The sequence below is a fragment of the Pleurodeles waltl genome, chromosome 11 (assembly GCF_031143425.1).
Source record: "Pleurodeles waltl isolate 20211129_DDA chromosome 11, aPleWal1.hap1.20221129, whole genome shotgun sequence".
Taxonomy (NCBI): domain Eukaryota; kingdom Metazoa; phylum Chordata; class Amphibia; order Caudata; family Salamandridae; genus Pleurodeles; species Pleurodeles waltl.
In genome coordinates this window covers 546,065,146-546,086,696 of record NC_090450.1, presented here as the reverse complement: position 1 = coordinate 546,086,696, position 21,551 = coordinate 546,065,146, and positions in this window count along the sequence as shown.

Below are 21,551 nucleotides of genomic sequence, written 5' to 3'. Positions count from 1 at the left end.
TGTCCCTTCTGCATCCTGCAATGGCCTCGATTCTATTGTCAATTAGCCAAAGTAAGGTGAGCAAGGTCTGTAAAGTTCGTGTATTGGGTGCCTGATATGGCAAGGACACTTATTTGTACATATTGCTACCTATACTTAACATGTGCCTGCTATTAGATGTAAGATGGGAGGGTGAATAGCCCACTCACGTCACACAGAGATGTATGAAACATGTTTCACTGTTGTATTTAGTCCATCTGTGAACGCCTGATCCTGGAGAGACTCCACCTGCATTCGCCAGGTGGGGATCTCAGAGCATCTTCTGCCCCAGTTCAATTTTATTCTAAGTTGTGAGTGATCCGATAGTGTTTTGGCCAGGTATTCTGACTTATGTATCTGTTCGCATACATCCCAGGACCCCCATATTATATCTATTCTTGTGTGTACTTTGTGGGGTATTGAATAGAATGAATATTCCCTCTGCTGCGGGTGCTTCGTGCGCCATAAGTCATATATTCTCATGTCGTCCGCCCATGCTAGTAAGGGGCTTCTGGCGGTTCTGTTTAGTGTTGCTTTCAGGGGTGTATTTGACCTGTCTAATTCTGCATTCGGCATGCTGTTAAAGTCGCCACCCCAAATGGATGGGGCTGCGGGGTTTACTAATAATGCTGGAGTGAGTGTGCCCAGAAATTCGACTATCACACTGTTGGGGGCGTAGACGCCGATTATTGACAATTGTTTCCCATCTAGTTGGCCCTCTATTACCACATATCTGCCACCCCGGTCTATTCTATGTGAGGTTTGGACAAAGGGGACACCGCCTGCTATCTATACCAAAACTCCTCTGGCGAAAGCCAAGTATGTTGTGCCTACCACCTGTCCACCCCATTTATCACGTATCTCCCGTAAGTCTGGCTCCAAACAGTGTGTTTCTTGGAGAATGGCAATGTGTGCGCTCTGGCGTCTAACGCGTGTGTGTACCCGGGATCTTTTGCTTGGTGCACCCAGGCCCCTCACATTCCACGTAATTATTTCATATTGACGCATTAAAGGGGTTACGTTTTGCGCCATATAGCATTGTGTAGAGCACCTGCCTGTGGTGCAATCCTGGTATCAATACCCACCCGAATCCCTCCCATCCCCACCCGGGATGTAAACAAGACCATCAGCACTAGCAGTGTTTCCTGTATTTCGAATTGACCTTTTGGGCACAGCTTATCTATCTCCCCCCCACCTCCCACCCTAGTTAACCCCCACACCCAACTATGAACTTGTGTTAAACTACACAACTCGCTACTACTTAATAAAACTTGTATCCATGTGAATACCTGTGGGGGAGCTATATTAGCAACCAGATGTGGCTCACGTACGGGGCTAACATCCTTCTGCAGACGTGGTCTGCGTGTACATCTGGGCGCTCCCAGATTGTTTACCCCTATCTGAGCACATAATCAATGACTTTAAATAAAGCTTTCGGTAAGGGGGGGTAAGTAGTTCAAAAGATACTCGTGGTCGGTGACTGCATCTTCCTCCGTGTGGGAACGCGTGCAGACAGTCTGTGCCACCCTTCAAATTTGTCGCTCATTTTGAGGGGGTAAACAGCTGGTGTCCCGCGTCTACAGTGCGTCTGCAGATCTGGGGGTGAGCTTCGGGCCCTTTAGTACTTCTGTTAACGTGGAGTCTGAGCTGGCCGAATCAGATTCCAGGCTGTCCGCAGGGGTCTCCCGGAGTGCATCGAAAGAGTTTTGTGTGTGTAAAGGAGTTTCCTTCAAAGCTTTCGCCCTTTCTTCTGCTGCCTGTTTTTCAGTGGGTTGACCTTTGGTTCTTTTCTTGGAGCGCTTCCGCGATGGAGAAGTGAGCCATTCCTCTCCTTCGTCCGTTCCGGCTTGGGATTGTGCAAGACCTTTGGCGTGCAGCCACGTCCAGGCATCCTCGGGGAGGTGAATACGTGGGTGCGATCATCTGATATTACTCTCAACTTGGCAGGGAACAGTAAGGTGTATTTAATATTATGCTCGCAAAGGCGTTGTTTAATTTTTACATAAGAGTTGCGTTGTCTCTGTACCTCCTGGGTAAAGTCTGGGTAGGCATTAACTACTGAATCCTCATGTCGAAATGGGCCTTTACTAACGGAACTGCTGTAGTATTAAATCGCAGTCTCTGTAGTTTAAGAATCTTGCTATCAGCAACCTAGGTGGTTGTCCTGGGGCTGGGGGCCTACCCGGGACTCTATGTGCCCTTTCCACAGAGAAGAACTTCAATGGGGCCCCATTTAGTACCTCCTTGATCAACCATTGCTGTAAGAATATTTCTGTGTTCTGCTCTGTTAGTTTTTCGGGAAATCCTAAAAAGCGTACATTGTTTCGCCGGGATCTACCTTCTGCTTCTTCAGCGCGTCGCCATAAGATCTTCACCTCTGCATCCAGCCGTTGAATTTGTTTTTGGCTTTCCGAGACCGATGGGTTCAACTCATTTAGTACCTCTTCCGCTGATTTCACTCTCTCCGCCAAATTGCGATGGTCCACTCTGAGTTGGTTCAAATCTTGTGATACTGTGTCTATCCTGTTTTCCAGGGAGGTTTTAGTGTCCATAATCGCCTGTAATACTTTTTCAAATTGTGTAGAGTGAGCTTGGAGTGTGCTTTCCAATGATTGTAGAGTTGGTACTAGCTGTTGATCGCTTGATGCCTGTCCTTGTGTAAGTCGGTCTTGATTTTTCACGGATTTGGTTCTCCCGGCCATGATGGTTACCGCTGGTGGGCCCGCTGCGAGCGTAGCGGCGTATCAGTGCCCCGATTGGATGGTGAGTTCCGCTATTGTTGCGCTCACGCTCCACAAATTGGGGTTTCTCCTCCTGGTGCAGTCAGATCTGCTTGCGGCCCTTCCCTGTGCGTAAAGGTTGGTGGCGGGGCCTGGCATGAGCACACCCGTGTTCAGCGGTGCCCCCAGATGTTGAGGGGCCCGCCACAGGGCCTTATGGCCGGCCCTCTCTGCTCCCTGTAAGTGCGTGTTCCCTTAACCCCCATCGGGGGGAGGGGGACCCAGGTAGTGATGGCGCAGAATGAAATTAAACCGGTGAGGGGGGCCCAGTCTCTCCCAACCTCTCGGGCCCCTCTCCAGTCCCGTGTGGTTATTGTTGTTTTGTTCTTGTTGCCCCCGTTGGCCGTGGGGGGGGAAGAAGTCCTCAATTGGCAGTTTATGGCTGCCTCTCATCCACCCGTGCTACCCCGCCGGGCAGGTATCTTCACTTATGCTGCGTGGCTCTCACACGCCCGCGCCGGGCTCGTCCGCCCCGCCCCACCGCCCGCTCCGCTCCCATTCGTCGGGTCCCCGCGGGACAGCGCGTTCCTCCGGAGCTCTGCGCAAGCTCCTGTGCGCTCCCGGGGCGAAGCTCGGCTGCCGGGGTGCCCCGCCCGGCAGCAGGCACCAGATGGCCTCGACACTCCTTGTCTCCAGGGAAAGCCAGAGGGGGGAGAGGGGGGAAGGAGAGCGGGCCTCCCCCAACGCTGGCCCCCACGACCGGGAGTTCCCCTCCGGGACGCCCCTCTCACCGCACCCCTATCTCATCTGGCCAGGCCCCCAGGCAGTGCCTGCGCCCTCTCCGGTTCAGCGGGTCGTCGTTGGGGAGCCACGATGTCTCGCCTGCTGTCTCCCTCACGGCCCGCACTCCAACTTAGTCACTGCGCCGCCGCTCGGTTCTTAGAAGCAGCCGAGACCTCGGGCACATTTCTATGCATATAGCGCTGATCTCCAGTCTGGGAGCGCCCTACAGGATATTGGTCGAGGGCCCGAGTCGGAGCTCTCGTTTAAGCGTCCATCTCGGCCGCCATTTTGGCTCCTCCAGCTGAAAGCCCCCAATCTTGATAGTGTCCATTCATCATAAAACTACAAATTCTGAGATCATTGCACCATACATGCTGCAATCAGTGAATGTGGTAGCACACATGGTTCATCAAGACATTCTTAATTAGATCCTGGAATAATTCAATTGTTTAGAAAGGTTTCCTATGTTCTCCTGTTGAACTACCACCCTGTTAAGATTACAGACACATATATGGGAACGTCCCGCTCACAAGACTGCAGGACTGGATCTCAGTCCACTGGGATATTTTGTAGGTGTCAGAAGGGATGCAGAAAGGACAAAATGCCCACAATCACTCTTAGATAATGGATCAATGGTAAAACTAAGGTTTAGGCTTGCTGAAATGGGTTTACCACAAGTGCTACAACATGCCGCCAGACCTTTATAATTATGAAATGACATAATAGTTAAGTGACACCCTAACTAGGAATTAGCAGATCAGCTCCCCATCCTCAGTGAGGTTTGCCAAAGTTGTATTGTGCATCTATTCTCTTTCGACTATATATTAAAGAACATGATAAATAATTGACATTGAAGGCTGTAGTTCTAATGGCTTCAGGAGGCTCATGGTTGATTACCCTTTTCTTTTCTGATTATCATTGCTCTCCAAAACCCATATGTGCCTGATTTATTTTTCGTTGAGGTTTGCCCTGTTTTTGGAGCAATTGTGGTTAGTTGTTCACAAACAGAAAACACATGACATGGCCATTGACCCCACACAAATCTTCTGAATGTTTTGAACACCTCCGTCAGCTACTCTGTATTACAAAAGAGGGAAATCATAGGAGGCATATACACATACAATGGTGTGGGCCTGAGTCACATGACATGTGACACTCTGGAGATAACCAACTCTGATCATGATGATGGGGTGAATGTCAGTGATCGTAATCTACCCAGTCGGACAGGCCCCATTCCCTCAAAGTAGGTAGACAGTGCTTGTGACAACAATGCTGCCATCTGTTAGGGAAATACAGTGCAATTTCACATCAATACCCATGCTACATCTGAAACCTTGTGTGAGAAAGTAGCCTCTTTCTAGCATGGTTACCCCCACTTTTGGCCTGTTTGTGAGTGTGTGTCAGTGTGTTTTTACTGTCTTACTGGGATCCTGCTAGCCAGGACCCCAGTGCTCACAGTTAAAACCCTATTTGTCAGTGTTTTTGCTTGTCTCACTGGGGTCCTGCTAGCCAGGACCCCAGTGCTCATAGTTTGTGGCCTACTGTTTGTGTTGTCAGTAGTGCTTAACTGTGTCACTGAAGCTCTGCTAACCAGAACATCAGTGCTTATGCTCTCTCTGCTTCCAAATTAGTCACTATAGCTTAGTGACTTCATATTCCAATTCCAACTGGCACACTGGACCACCCTTATACGTCCCCAGTATAGGGTACCTAGGTACCCAGGGCATTGGGGTTCCAGGAGATCCTTATGGGCTGCAGCATTTCTTTTGCCACCTATAAGGAGCTTAGACCAACCCTTTTACAAGACTGCCACTGCAGCCTGCGTGAAATAGTGCACACACTATTTCACAGCCATTGTCACTGCACTTAAGTAACTTATAAGTCACCGATATGTCTAACCTTCATTTACTGAAGGCTAGGTGCAAAGTTACAGAGTGTGAGGGAACCCTTGCACTAGCAAAGGTGTCCCCACGTGTCCTGGCCCAATTCCCCGGACTTAGTGAGTGCGGCGATACCATTACACGTGTGCACTACATATAGGTCAATACCTATATGTAGCTTCACAATGGTAACTCCGAATATGGCCATGTAAGGTGTCTAAGATCATGGAATTGTCCCCCCATTCCAAATCTGGTATTGGGGGCCAATCCCATGTATCCTGTGGGCTCCACCATGGACCCCCAGTACTGCCAAACCAGCTCTCTGAGGCTTGCACTGCAGCTACAGCTGCTGCCACCTCACAGACAGGGTTCTACCCCCCTGGAGTCTGAGCAACTCAGTCCTAGGAAGGCAGAAGAAAGCTTTTCCTTTGGGAGGAAGGTGTTACACCCTCTTCCTTTGGAAATAGGTGTTACAGGCTTGGGAGTGGTAGCCTCCCAGAGCCTCTGGAAATGATTTGAAGGGCACAGATGGTGCCCTCCTTGCATAAGCCAGTCTACACCGGTTCAGGGACCCCCAGTCCCTGCTCTGGTGCGAAATTGGACAAAGGAAAGGGGAGTGACCACTTCCCTGTCAATCACCACCCCAGGAGTGGTGCCCAGAGCTCCTCCAGTATGTCCCTGGTGTTAGCCATCTTGTTTTCCAAGGTGTGGGGACACTCTGGAGGCCTCTGAGTGGCCGTGCCAGCAGGTGACGCCAAATACCCCTCCTGATAGATGCATACCTGGGTAGGTAGCCAATCTCCCTATCAGGGCTATTTAGGGTCTCTCCTGTCGGCTCCTCTTCAGATTCAGCTTGCAGGTTTCCACCTGAAACCCTCTGCAACTCCTGCTTCATCTTCTGACCGACAGATCAACCGCAGACTGCTCCTGGAACCCCTGGAACTGTAACAAAGTATCCAGAAAGGCTACTGTGACTCTGTAACTTCAGCTCCAGCCAGCAACTGCAAAACTTTCCAAGGTGTGCACGCTCCGAGGACTCCCTGTCTTCACCCTACACCAGAAGGACCGAAGAAATCTCCTGTGGAGTGACGGAGTCACTTCCCTGCACCAGCAGGCACCTTCCAAGTCGATGACTGGATCTCTGGAACTCCTCTCCTGACGACGAGCATGCTCCCTGGAACACAGGCGGTGGACCCCTTTGACCCAGACTGCCCTAAGGTCCAGCTGTCCAAATTTGGTGGAGGTAAGAGCTTGCCTTCCCAGTTTGCCACAGTACCACTGTGCACTGCGTGATCTCTAGCTCCTGAGGCCTCTGTGCACTACTTGCAAGAATCCTTTGTGCACAGTGAGGCCTGGGTACCCAACTCTCCATCCTGCGATGCTCAATTAGCTGAGTTGTTCTCCGGCGGTGTGGGACCTTCTTTTGTAGTGTGCAGTGACCGCAATTTGCACCTTCTTTGTCCCCGTGGACTCCCATGGGTGCTGCCTGGTCATCTGTGGGTTCCCTCCAGTGCTGGGAGCCCCCTCTGCCTCCTCAGTCCGAGTTGAGGCTGCCACGGTCCCTCCTGGGTTCATGCTGCACAATTCTGACGTACACCACGACATTGCTTGAACCAAGGCTTGTTGGACAAATCCAACCCTGCTCCTCGTCTGCATCCAACATGTCGACACGGGACATCCTTTGCATCATGTAGGAACCCGCAGCCATCTTCTTTGGTGCTCTTTTACAGACTTCTTCAAATCGGAGAATCCTATTTTGTGCCATCTTCTAGGTTGGCAGGGGCTCCTGTCCTTCCTGGAATCTTCTGCGACTTCTGGACTTGGCCTCCTCTCTTCACAGGTCTTCAGGTCCAGGAATCCACCATTTGTTGCTTGCAGTCTTGCTTGGTTGTTGCAATATCTCTAATCACGACTTGTAGTGTGTCCTAAGGAAACTTGCAGTACTTTACCCCTATTTTCCTGGGCTCTGGGGTGGGGTATTTTACTTACCTCCAGTGTTCTCTTACACTCACAGCGATTCTCTACACACTACATTTGCCTAGTGGGTTATTCGTGATCTGCATTCCACTTTCTTTGTATATGGTTTGTGTTGCCCCTAGGCCTATTGCATTCTATTGTATTTTCTACTGTTTGCGCTATTTTGTGACTATCTACTTACCTGATTTTGGTCTCTAGTGTATATATTGTGTACAATACTTACCCCCAGAAGAAGTACTGCTTCTAAGATATTTTTGGCCTTGTGTCACTAAAATAAAGTACCTTTAATTTTGGTAACACTGAGTATTGTCTTTTATTGTGTATAAGTACTGTTTAACTATAGTGGTATTGCTGGAGCTTTGCATGTCTCCTAGTTCAGCCTAAGCTGCTCTGCTACAGCTACCTCTAGTCAGCCTAAGCTGCTAGAACACTGTCTACATTTCACTAATAAGGGATAACTGGACCCACTACAAACCAGGCCAGCCTCCTACACCTTGATTGTCAACCTGATTACTAATGTCAACGTCTAACAGAGATCACCATTACCATTTCTCTATCTCATTGCAGAGGATGAACCCATACTTCCTGACCAGCAGACTGTCCCGGACTACAGTGATGATGTGGATGAAGAGCTGGAAACTATAAACCCAAACACCCTCCAGCAAATCCTGGCTCCATACAGAAACCATCTCAAGTTGCAGGGAGGCTAGACAGCGTTGCAGCGTCTCCAGATGATTCTCCAAACATCCAGAGACACCACCTGCCACCTCACCAGAACCCTGGACACCCTGGACCCACAAATAAAATTCCAACAGACTGCAGTGGGAGTCTAACCGGGGTTGGCCGATCAGGAGCAGGCGGGGATGAAGACCATGGCGGGCACCCTGGAGGCAGTCCATAGGAGCCTCAGTCCAAATAAGGACAACTCTTCCATTGTAAAAGGCACCTACTCTCCGCTCCATGGCCTCCAGCAGTCCCTGAGGCAGATCTCATGGGATGACAAGGCTGGTGTCAGGAGGCAGAGGAATGAGCAAATGCCCTCCCAAAGTGCCATCAGCGAGGTTACCAACTAGCTGGGGCAATCAGAAACATATTAGAGTCCATGAAGGACTCCTTCATTGCTACCATGGCTGCCTACCACCGTGACATTGCTGCTGTGTTGCAAATCAGCAGATCATCCTTGCTGCTGTGCTGCCGTATATGTTGCCACAGATTAAATCTGCTGTGGATACGATCCACATCTTCAGCCCCTGATGTGTGTGTGCCTCCCTCTATTCGGACACCTACAACAGCCCTGTTCTGGGAGGCACCAAATACATAAGAGGAAGAAGATGTGATTGCACCTCTTTCACCCACAAAAGTTCCTGGGAGGTTCCTCTTTGTCACCTACCCACTTTCTCATTTGCCGTGTGCTTAGGAACATGCCAGTGTTAAATCAACTGACACTATCCCCAGTTTCATTCTCCCTCTATTGACTTCACACATTTGTGGACTGTCAATGTGGCCAGTCGACCATAATGGCAATGTGGTCCTCCTCAACACTGAATCACTTCTCTCCTCAACATGTCATTGATATGTTCCCCCTCCATGGACTCTGTCTGAACATCCACTGGCTCTGTACGTTTTTTGGGGTTGTTGCCCTATGAACTGTTCCTGTGAACTTCATAATAATTTGCACATGTAAATAAAAGCATGTTGTACAGCCTCTGTGTTGTATGTGTGTCTGAGTCAGGACTAAGTTGAACATGTTGTATTGTGTGAGGCAAATACACTGACTACTTGCCAAAGGGGCATGTGTGGATTGGAGCCAGGGACGAAGCTACACAGACAGAGTGAAACATATTTAGTAAACCTTATATGCATGATGACTAGAAAGCAGTTACCAAAGCCCGCAAGCATAAACTGCAACATGTATCATGCAGTCAATGTTAAAGCTGATTTAAGTCACACCATCAGTGGCTGGTCTAACCATAGATAGTAGCAACCAAACAACATTGCTGTGACAAGCACATGATGCAAGTGTGAGTGTGTAAGGGTTAGGCATCAGCGTCTGATTTAAAAATGATTGGATTAAGGAGAATGCTATGACAACAGCATCCCTCCAATGCATATTGCATTACTTACCCACACAGAACAACTGCATGTGAATACCTATGTTGGACTGTGTATCCATTAACATTCAGATTGTCATGCACACTGATCAACGATGTTTGTAGATAGCTCATGTGATTCAATGGCGACATGACAGGTACCTGTCCATAGGGAAATCACCTTGTCACCCATGTTGCCAAACACTGCTGGCAAAGCCAAAGAAAAATACTTAACATTACCTGAGCAGACATGCTAACTCCTGCATAGTAAATCATGATGGAGACTTGTATGTAGCAAACAATGATATTTAATGAAACCGTAAAACTATATATAACTAAAACTACCTAACCGACAAATCCTAACTATTCTAACCTAACTTACACTACCTTATACTAAATACTAACTACAACTGCCTTAACTTAATCTACCTTACTCTATACATTTAACACCACATGATAAACATGACCCCCCAATCCCCTAAAACACATCTTCAAACAAAGACAACAGAAACTACATGTGTACATCAACTATCCACACATTCAGGCCTAAGCAAATATATATATACTTTTACGTTTCTTTGTAAATTTCATATTTTGTTGTTTTTGTATGAAGACATATATAACATATCAACCAACCTCTCACCCATAAAAAAACTAAATATCCCAAACCCCTAAAAATGTACCCACCCCCAATAAAATCTATAATCTACTATACCTATCCTACACTATAACAACTAACCTAAACTAAGCTATAAAAAAACATCCTTTACTAAGAACATCTACATACAAATGGAAGGGAAGGGCCTCTTTGGCTCATGTTGTCCATTATGGTCTCCCCACAGCCTGCTTGATTTTGTTCAGTAGCAAGATCACATTGTCCATTTTGTGTTTCAGCCCTGTCACTCTGAATTTCAAATCAGATACTTCTTTTCTCATGTCCTGCTCAAAGGTAGAAGTGAGACCTGGTGGTTCAGCTGGGTGAACATGTTGTCCTGTGTGCCTTCCAGTGAAGGTGCTTGGGACTGGTCCTGCAGACCCACCTTGGTCTGCTACTCCAGATATGCCTTTGGTAGGCCTCTGAATTGTTGGTGCTCCCTGTGGCAAGGCGCCCCATTTCCTAGATGCCTTCTCCTGTTCATTCTTTTTTTGTCAAAGCCCAATAGGCTTTTTTGACTTGTCACATGTGGCAATACCTCTCCTCCCGGATCAAGTACTGCCTCTTCTGCTCCAGGGTAATGTTGTCTATTTAAACAGAACAAAATCTGTCATATAAAGGGTAACTCAGAACTGGTACTATAATCACAATAACTTAATTCTATCTTCAAACATCACATGTTGCACTTTTTATACCCCAAAATTATCTTGAAGGTCAAAGTGAACAGGCCTCTGCCTCATATCTATCATCTCCTATTTTTCTATTGTCAAAGTACCAAGGTTAAGCAAATTGTGCTTAATACAAATGCACCATCTTGGCACATCTACATATGACCATGTCAGTATTGAGTATCCTTAGGAACAATGCTGTTTTGTAACCATGGTATGGTCCACATTTCATGTTTTACTGATCATCGATGTCCCTTCTGCATCCTGCAATGGCCTTGATTCTATTGTCAATTAGCCAAAGTAAGGTGAGCAAGGTCTGTAAAGTTCGTGTACTGGGTGCCTGATATGGCAAGGACACTTATTTGTACATATTGCTACCTATACTTAACATGTGCCTGCTATTAGATGTAAGATGGGAGGGTGAATAGCCCACTCACGTCACACAGAGATGTATGAAACATCTCCAATTTGAACTCCTGTAAGCCCATGGTGGACCATGCCACAACTCTTTACATACTCCCAATGTAACTGCATGTGCCCCAGTACACAGCCTAGTGTCTGTCCCTATTTGTCAGATATTGATGCCACCTTGCTGCACACCAGCTCTCTGCACAACCATTAGATAGGTATGTGCATGCATGCCCTACATCTCATCTGCACAGGTATCTTGTGATGTCAATAGCTATTGCTGTCCAAAGTGTGACCCTGATTGAGATACATTTTGGAGACTATTATGGGTAACACATTATGAAGATGGATTGGGTATTGGTATGTTGGATGACCATGCTATGCAGACATTCCCCCGGTCTAACATACCTTGCCATATCTGAGAAGATGACAGGGGATAGGAATGTTGATCTATCCACATAGAGTGTAGGGTATTACGCAACATGAGTGAGCCCTTCAAATGCATTACCAAGTGTGGAATGTTTGCATTTGTCCTTGCTATACTTAGGGGCTTACTTACAAGTCCCTCAGTCCCGGCAGAACCTGACTTTTTGTGAGAGTCAGGTGGCACTCAAAGCAGGGCCATATTTAAAAGAATACATAATGCCACCCTGCAAGGCTTGTCAGGACCCTGTAAATCTGTACATATTATTTCTGTCATTATTTTGCTGTGAGTACCCCCCTCCTGTGTGGGGTAGCCATACACATTGGACAGAGATTGCAATGTGAGCAACAAGAGTAGATCTGTGCATCTGAAATGCATTTGTTAGGTATCCCATCCCCCCATGTTCACCTATGAATCCACTACCACATATGTTCACAGATTATAGCATTGTGGTCATTGCTCTTCTGTCAGGCCATCAATCACATGGACCCTCAACAATAACAATTATATCCACCTTGACATTAGTCAGAGGCGACTGCACATCCAATAATTAACATCTACATTTTTGTCCAAATCTTTATGTTACATATGTATTGTTCATTTTAAGGATCCACATTGAACATGGCATTGCACGTAGCATCCTACATCACATACACTCAGTGCATTACACAAGAAGCAGTCAGGATGACACTCACTGGTAACATCCAGATACCAGAAGCTCTTGACCTCTCTGGCTGTGTAAGGCTCTGGTCCACCTACAATACATACCATGGTACATTTCATTGTGATTGTACAACAAATACACCGTGGTCTAATGTTGCACAATACATATGAATAGCAATTGGCTAGGTAACCCTTCTGGTTGTAACAACTCAAATGGCTCATGTGACATGTCTCAATAACACACACTGGTAAGGCAGGCTGATGTGTACACACATATGATGAGCCAAAACATGCATCAGGTGGGCACATTGTAGAACCTGTTACAATCACTCACCACTACAAAGATTCATATGGGTAGCAGACTTTCTTGGCTCTCTGCGCCTAAATGACTCACAGACCACACTCAGCAAGGTATAGCAATACCCGTGTCTTACTCTTTTCTTTACATGTAAATGATTGCGCTATATACATCACAGAGAAAATGTTCAATAGGTATGATAGGGCCACTGGTCAGTGTAGGCGCATGACAGCCTCTGTGGCATGCATCATCATTTAAAAAAAGGTTTGTGGGGTCATGCCATTTGTGCACTAAAACATTTGGGAGCCACAGACACTTTAAGCACAAATCTTCTATAGGCAAATGAGCCCCAAGGAAGAATTCACAAACAATGTGTACTTACCAATAGTTTCACTAACTTCAATTCCTAGGTAATCCAGGAGGTCATGTTACTGGCTGATGACATCCACCCAATGATGTTTGAGTTGGTGGGCTGTCCGCTCAACATCAAACAGCCTTTGCATGTGAAAGCGGACCACCTCCCACCTTAGCTTCCGTGCCTCTGTTTTGTACCCCTGGATTACCCTTCCTCCACTGGCTACCATGTTGGGCAGCTAGTGGGTGATTACCCACAGGAACTCACCAAACCCCTCGGCATCCATGGTTTGGGCCCTTCCCTTCCCCAACATGTCCCTCCCCACACACAATCTGAAGAAACAAGAACCCCAAAAGCCTAAAACTACCGACAACTACCCCTAACAACAATCATACCCCAAAGATGTATACCTGACAACAAACAGCACAAAATAATACAATATACAATTACAAAGGACAATGCACACGTTAGGGACACTTTAGGGACATCAGACAGTACAAGAATATCCAAAGCCACCACTCCTCCCCCAGCAGCACCAAAACACACCCTCTCTCAAGCACAAACAAATTTACTGTGAGCACAAGAGAAAGTGAAACTAACTTCACACTTCATGGTTAGCAGCATGGCTTATTTATTGCATCACTTCCTATGTGGATGTATCACACTTCAAGCCAATGCATGGATTTCACACAAGGCCTGATAAAGCACCATGCGGTAATTCAGATGCATCAGGTGGGATGCATCATTTTTGGCTGACACAATGGCTGTAAAAGACATGCATTAGGCTCATGTGTCTTTATATTTGATGCAATTGTTTGTTTTTCAGCATAGTGTGATGTCCAATGCATGTAAACAATTACGGGGATTGGTGTGTTGCCTGTGAATAGTTGTGGTTACCTGCTTACTGTCTTTGCTTGTGTGTAATGTGTGTGTTGACAGTGTATATATGTCAGAGTGCATGCATTACTGGGATCATACTAGATATGGAGACCAATCCCTCTGTTAGAGCAATGGAACGCCTTACAAGAGTTACCCCATGCGCCAAATATGTATTGGCTTCTGATTAAATTGCTTGAGATACCCCCAGGGATGCCGCAAATTTCCACTGGAATGGTGTCAGCACACCCACATCTGAGATAGCATAGCCTTCTGCCAATCTGTGCTGTGCACCAAAATGCAGGCAGTAGGCTGTTAGGCAACATGTGGAGGGGGTGGTGTTACAGTTTCCGTGCAGGCAAGTGCAGTTAATGGCTGAACACACCTGGAAGAAGATGTATGGATGCCATAGGTCCTGTTCTCTCCTCCAGGGTGCTCCCATCAGGGATGCACTGACAGTGCACCTCCGGAGATCAACTTTGCCTCTGACCCCATATCTCACATACAGCGTACAGTCCAAATCAGAGTGATTTTCACATTAGAATGGGGTCAGAGACCCCTGCACAAGATGGTGCACCCTCTATTGATGCCACAGCCAGTCTAAGTGTCCCTATCCCACAGCTTTGTAATGAATGTCAGCACATGCATGTGAAGCACCTTCAGGCATTTCCAGTGACCCCAGGGGACCACAAAGTGTGTGCAAAAGGCCATTGTCCACCTGCTGCACTTCTACCAAACAGCACTTGGTGTGAATACTGTAGCACTTAAGGTGCCATTTTCAAATTGGCTAGCATTTGAAGGTGCCCAGGATGTGCCCAGGATAGTCACATTTCCATCATTTGGGGGGCACTCGATTCGATCACATGCTGATGGCGCAATGCTAGACCACCATGAATGCCTTGGTGTTACCTCTGACATATTGAAGACAGCAAGGGAGCATATATCACACCATTACTACACTCTGCATCAAGGTGGTGTTGTTTGTGCACAGCAGTGGGTGTTCAAATGCAATACCCATTTAGTTTGACACTGTGACATGTAATGAGACTCATGTGAACCTGCCACAGTCCCAAACTTGTCAGACATGCCCAGTAGAGTCTGCACAAAGATGTATAAATTGATGTGACCTTGGATCCTCTGCTTCCATGTGTCCTGCAATCTGTTGCTCAGCATTGGCCTTGTAGGACTGTTCCATTAATGGTTTATGTGCATGAAAGTGTGGAGAGAACTCTAATGCAAGCTGACAGCAGATTGGGTAGAGGTATGGGCTTATTGTACAGGCCCATGTTGGTATGCATATGTTTACATGAGTCATCCTGATCATTCATGGGGGTTGTCCAGCACTAATACACCAGCAAGGTACCTGCAATGCATCCATTACACAGGGTAACACTAGTGAGCCTCTTGTGGTGTGTTCATTTACTCCAAAACTATGAGTACAGGATGAGCCACACAGCTAGACTTTGCATGGCCTCATGGATATTGTTGAAAGGCTTGTGCCAAAAGACGGGCAGAGAGTGGTGTGACACCTGCTTCACCGGGCTGTGGTACCTAGGCCCATGTCTGTATAACTTGCTATCCTTGTGTATGCAGTATACCCACTCAGGGAGTGACCAACATTGTGTGTTTCAACCACTGTATGTGTGGTGGCATGAATGACCAATGTTGTTATTTGCATACCAACAGTGACCAGAGAGCTTTAGAAACACACACAACATGTTGTACGGCATAAATATCAGCTGTATGGCTTGTGTTTTGAAAGATATGTGTTGCACATTCACATTGCAACAGCTCCTTCTCTTTACTCATAGGCTTACTCTTAAATTTTTGGATCACGAAGTCAGCTTGTCTAGCCACAACTACTCAGGTGTAGTCCAATCATAGTTTTTTTTACCATTGACACCCATCACAATATGTGATGGGTGTCTCTATTGTGTGATTACTGATATGTGTCTCTATTGTGTGATTACTTGAAGTTGGATGATGGGTATGTATTCAGACACAAAGTTCACCTACGAATTTACAGCCACATCAAAAAACATATCTTGGAATGCACCAGTGCCTGGCACCTTGGGTGGATGAACCCTGCTTTTTGTGATTTGGTCGGACAATTGTTTCATACTCAGAATCTAGGAATTGTGTCTTCACATTTGCACTGAGACTGTGCTCATTGGAGTGAAGCCATTGTTTGTATCTGAGTGCAATACACCAATATGGAGGCTATATCATTGCTGTTTCCATTGGCATAGTAGCCTAGTGGGGAAAATGTGGTCACATTGTTACTAGGGAGAAACTCTTGCACTGGCACAGTTTAGTATTTAGCATTTGTATGCGTGATATGAAAGCTCCTAATAGATATGATATGTTGTTGTAGATTTGTATGTTGCATAGTTAGACTGTGGGGGTTTGACTGTGTTCCCATGCACATACTATGTGGATCATTTCACAATTATTATAGTATGAGTAAAGTCAACTATCCTCCACAGGTATGAGGCTGTACAAATGGCTAGCTGTACAAGAGACACACACAGTAATTGCACACCATCTACGTTCGCACACCATGTTCATTGTGTTTGGCAATGGAGGAATATTTGGTCGGGTTGTTGCCATTCATACTATTTTTGATGTATCAGATGTTGTACAGCGCTGTTTGTTACACATGGCTACATACATTTTCTGTGTGGCAATTCCTGGCAATTGTTATGTGAGTGTTCAGATGTTTTCTGTGACTATTAAATTAACCTGTTTGCACACTGGTATGGCTTATATGTTTATTTTCACATCGGTACACCAATTCATTCAGTCATTATTTTGTGACATTGTCAAAGTAATTCATGCATTTCTGATTAAATTCTGTAGTATATGGTCCCTCTGCCGTGTTGCTGGTACTGATGGGACGTTTTCAGCTTGCTCCTCATCGTCCTCATCCTCATCGTCCGAAACTTCCTGCTCCTCATTGTAATCGGGCAATGGGACATTTGTCCATAGAGAAATGTTAAGCAATATGCAGTACACTAGTATTAATTTGCAAACTATTGAATGAGAGTCAAGTAATTGGACCCCAGATATATCCAGACTCCTGAAGCAAGACTTGAGGACTCTGAAAGACCTCTCTACGATGGACCGGGTCCTCCTTAGGGCGTGGTTAAAGCTCCACTGTGCTTCTGTATGGGGGTGTTTATGAGGATTCATCACCCACAGTTGAAGATAATATCCTTTGTCAGCTGCACAGAAAGTAGGGTTGAAATTAGTATATAGTCATGAGAGATGATGGTCCCACATTCATATACAATCTGTTGTGTCCTGATTGACTCATACACTTTGCCTACAGTATGAGACATGCTATGATATTGTTTGGCATATATGCAAGTTGATTTCAGATTTGTCTGACACTTTACTACACATACAGTTGTACTGCCCTCTGTAATACATGAATGATTTGTCATGCATGTGAGTGCGAATGCCATGAATCTGGTGATTTGTCAGCAGTAAAAAGAGTCTGTTTGTCTGTTTGCCATTGAGGAGTCAGATCTTTCACACTGATCTATTGTCTCGGTTCATAACTACTATTTTCATGCAAAAGTATCATGTTTGCGCCAAAAGCATCTCTTTTTTTTACTCAAGCAACAGAATTACAGAGATGGCATCACTTTTCATACAAAAACATCACATTTGGGCCTTAAGCATTAAGTTGACATTTAAAGTTATCTGATTTTATTATGTTCAGACACATATTTGGATGATGTGTGTGTTTTGAGTATGTCATGATTGTTCAACGGGCAATGCACACATTCCACACAACACCTTACAAAGATCAGTGCATTGTGTCTGGCACTTTGAGGATAATGACAGCATTCCAACCTGATTGACAACTGTTGTGGCCTCCTTATAGTTTCCAAGATGTGGGTTAATTGTTATTTTCTGGAAATCTGACATAAACGCAAAGACAAAGGATGTTTTTGATTTTTTATTATACAGTGAAAGCACTGTCACACATGGTTTGGTGATACATTCCCAGATATGATTTATGTAAGGACATTTTGGAAAATGTGTGGTGTCTGTGAGTGCCTGCAGCTGTATTTTGGATGTCTCCATGCTCAGCTGCCTCCTCTTCCTCATTCGGGTCCCCCTTCGGTTGATCTCCGTCTCAGGGGACATTTATGTGCACACATAGTGCAGTATAGCACACACTAATATGATTCTGCAGACCGTGGGAGAAAAAGAGCAATTTACCCCCAAATATATCCAAGCATTGGAACCTGCCCTTGATCAGGCCAAAGGCCCGCTCCACAACATTACATGTCCTGATGTGAGCCTGGTCTGTCTGGAGGTCTGCATACGGGGTCATTACCCCTGCTGTATCCCACATCCTTGATCAGTTGAAATTGAACAAAGAGACAGTGCCAATGTTTAGGATAACTGCATTGGGTACATCCCTGTCCATGTGTGTTATGTGTAGTGGTACTGTCATGCACTTCTCCAAGATGTGATCACATGAAGTGTCACTCATATCGGAGTACTGACATTTAAAGAAGACCCTTCAATCAATCAATGTGATGTCAAATGCAGTGTATGAGCAGATACATCATACAATTCTACATCCTGACTGTCCTGTTAATGCTGTAGACTTTGGTGGTGCATACATCAGAATGGGACCAGTATAACTCACCACCAGTCTCAAGTAAGGAAGGGCCAATCACAATAGAAGCGATGAGGCCAGTAGCGGTGTTACACCAGGGCAAAATAGCTTTGTGTAGTTGGCCCTGGCTCACTTGTGCTGTGGTAAATCCTATCTCTATCAGACTGAGTGTGGCTAACCAATAGGCAAGCCATTGCAATTGTCCCACCAGACAATAAGCTTTGAAGTCCAGAGCCCCCATGCCTCCAGCATCTGTGGGAAGCTGCAATTTGTCAACACTGAGCGTGCGATGACCTGGTCTCCAGGTAAGTTCCACCACCATAGTGTTCAGTAGCCTGAATACCCACACAGGGACCACCTCTGGAAGATTAATGAAATAGTATGAGAGCCACAGTAACATGACTATTTTTGCCAGGGAGAGACAGCTGGATACGGACAGGGCAACGTAACCCAGACCGCATTTTGCCCTTTAAGGGGATTTATCATTCGTACAAGGTTGCCTTTGAAAATATCCTTAGTATCACAGTAAATATTGACACCTAGATAGCGAAAGGTATGTGGAATGAACTGTAAAGCCATGTCTCTAAACCATGGAGTGGGGCCCGCTGTTACAGGTGTGAAAGGGAACATGCATGATTTGTCCACATTTATCAGGAGACCAGAAAGTCATCCAAAGGTGGTTAGAGCCCCAGCATTGTCTCCCAAATCTATTTGAAGGTCTTTTAAATAAAGTACAATGCCACCTATGTGTAATGAGATTGAATGTAGGGCCTTATGCATGGGAATCCACCACTCTTGAGAGTCTTGTCACATATACTACGCTAGGGGTTCTTTTGCTAGTATGTATAAGAGCGGGGATAAGGGACAGCCTTGTTGTGTTTTGCGCGACACTTGAAATGTGATCAAAAGTGGTGGCCTGTCCAAGCCCTGGCAGAGGGTGATAAGTATAACAGGCTTCTTCATTTAATAAAGGTCAGAGGATTTCTAAAATGGGCTAATGCTGCCAACATGAAGTCCCACCCCAGAGTATCAAAGGCCTGACAGACAGCCAGAGATATACAGCCGGCATATGGATAATGATCCCGAAATGCCTCCATTATACTAAAAGGCCAACGGATATATAAGGAGGTGCTGCTTTGTGTGACAATGCTGTTCTGATCAGTATGAATCAGTCACAGCAGCAGAGGAAGTAGTCAACGGGCTAGTATTTTACTCAGTATCTCGCACTCTGTGTTTAGAATTAACGAAGGTATATAAGAAGTAAGTTAATTGGGTGCCTTTGTAGGCTTTAAGACAGAGGTCACTAATGCTTCCCTAGTGGTTGACAGGAGACCACTTTCTTTCACGGAAGAGTTATATAACCTCTCCAATTGTGGGACTAGACAGGTTAGTCCACTCGGTGTTATGTGTTCACACTACATGTGTGAAGGGACAGAAAGTGGAAGAGATTTTTTTTTTCTTGGCGGTCCTCCCTAGGTAGGTGGTGACATACCAGACATAGCTTACACAGACACATGCATGGGTCCCTGGTCATTCGCAGATGTTGGTGGTGGCCTACATTACATTGGCACAGGTCTTTGAGTGCTGTGGAAGTAATATCATACACACAGTATGCACACACATACCAACTGAGTGCCATGGTGTCACAACTGCCATCGCCAGTTACATGAGTTCATGTGACGGTGGGGGAACATTGTGTATATGAGTGACAGCATTGTACCTAATATGTGCACACAACACATGGACCCTGAAGATTGGGGTTTGATCCTCTGCAGTCCAGCTACACAACTTTCTGCACTGCACAATGTCCCTGGGAAGAGAAATTAGTACACAATATTTGTGTCATGCTGCACTTTAAAATTCCTTCCAAATAGATTTACACACAAATTGCCTGGCAGGTACACAATCAGAAGTTGTAGGAGTTCTGCATTGCTTGCAGGATTGTATTTGTATGTGTGGCAGCACATTTCAGCCAAGGCTGCTGCTTCAGAGGCATGGTGAGTGATGGATGTGTGCCACATTACACAGCACATATAGGACATGGGAGTGATTGATGATTACTATTCATTTTGACAGTTACACATCACCTGCCCATGAGCTGTGGCTTGTCACCTTGCACCTAGCTCTTGGTGTGGGATCCATGACATGCCTGATTGACCGTGGGAGTCGTATGTGGACACCCCACAATGGACATGGAATACCTCCCTTGCACACAGTCTTGGTAGCCATAATTCCTGCCTGCCATGCATTGCTCTGTACCTTTACGCTATTCAACATCTGCAAAACTGGCTCTAGGTGTATTCACATGTATGGCTGGGGGATTTGCATTGTATATGTAACATGATACATGGTGCAAGTATGTGAAATAGCCCTCGTATTGAAGTCCCTATCTGGGTTGGCAGACACCGAGATATGTATTGTGTCACCCATTTCTAGTAGTTAATGGGTCTGTCAGGTACTTGGATTTTGCCTACCTACAAGTAGACCATTTCCATATTGTCCATCTTGAAATCGTTCATTTATGATGGAGTGCCAGACTATGTATGCATCATGCAAACTGCCGGGGTACTTTGCCTGCACAGTTGTGGTTAACCCACAATTATCGACTATGGCCTGGACATTGATGGAGTGGGTGTGTTTCCTGTTTTGTGATAGAGATGGGTGGTTGCAGAAGGAGGAACCAAATACACATGCATGCAGTTCATGGCACCCAGCACATGTGGGAACCCAGCAATGGCATAAAATTCTTGTTTAATTTGCTGTTGCAGGTGCTGGGTGTTGGTGAAGAAGATGTAGTGGGGTGTCAGATGGATAGTGGCATCCAGGATGGAGGGGGGAATGAGAAGAATGATGGCTGGGAATGAGGAGAATGATGGCTGGGAGATTCCAGCCACTCAGGCTACAGTTATCTGGAAGAACCCGGAGACCAGGATGTGTAGTACAGCCATGAGCATTGTATATGGAGGGATGTTTGTAACCCTGTTCAAGGTTGGCCGGTGTCTTGGCGCAGTCAGTTGTAGCAGCTGTACAATGGACTCCCTCCTCAGATGGTAATGGGAAACCTCTTCCTCTTTGAGTCCAGTTAGTGACGTACGCT